Source organism: Lutjanus erythropterus, chromosome 17 (assembly GCF_056507025.1).
Source record: "Lutjanus erythropterus isolate fLutEry1 chromosome 17, fLutEry1.hap2, whole genome shotgun sequence".
NCBI lineage: Eukaryota > Metazoa > Chordata > Actinopteri > Lutjaniformes > Lutjanidae > Lutjanus > Lutjanus erythropterus.
Genome location: NC_139333.1, coordinates 859,825 through 860,844, shown reverse-complemented (window position 1 = coordinate 860,844; position 1,020 = coordinate 859,825).

The following is a 1,020-nucleotide window of genomic DNA, read 5'->3' as shown; positions in this document are numbered from 1 at the left end:
CATACATACATATATACATGTGACCATACATACATACATACATACATACATACATACATACATACATGTGACCATACATATATACATACATACATACATACATACATACATACATACATACATGTGACCATACATACATACATACATACATGTGACCATACATACATACATACATGTGACCATACATACATACATACATGTGATCATACATACATACATACATAATCACATATGACCATACATACACACATACTCATGACCATACATACATACATACATGTGACCATACATACATACATACATGCATACATACATACATACTTATGACCATACATACATACATACATGTGACCATACATACACACATACTCATGACCATACATACATACATACATACATACATACTTATGACATACAGACATACATACATACATGTGACCATGCATACATACATACATACTCATGACCATACATACCTACATACATAAATACATACATACATGTGACCATACATACATACATACATACATACATGTGACCATACATACATACATACATATATACATACATACATACATACATACATGTGTCCATACATACATACATACATGTGTGCATACATACATACTCATGACCATACATACATACATACATACATACATACATATGACCATACATACATGTGACCATACATAAATACATACATACATACATACATGTGACAATACATACATACATACATACATACATACATGTGATCATACATACATACATACTCACATATGAACATACATACATACATACTCATGACCATACATACATACATACATGTGACCATATATACATACATGTGACCATACATACATACATACATACATGTGATCATACATACATACATACATACATACTCACATATGACCATACATACACACATACTCATGACCATACATACATACATGGGACCATACATACATACATGGGACCATACATACATATATACATACATACATACATACATAC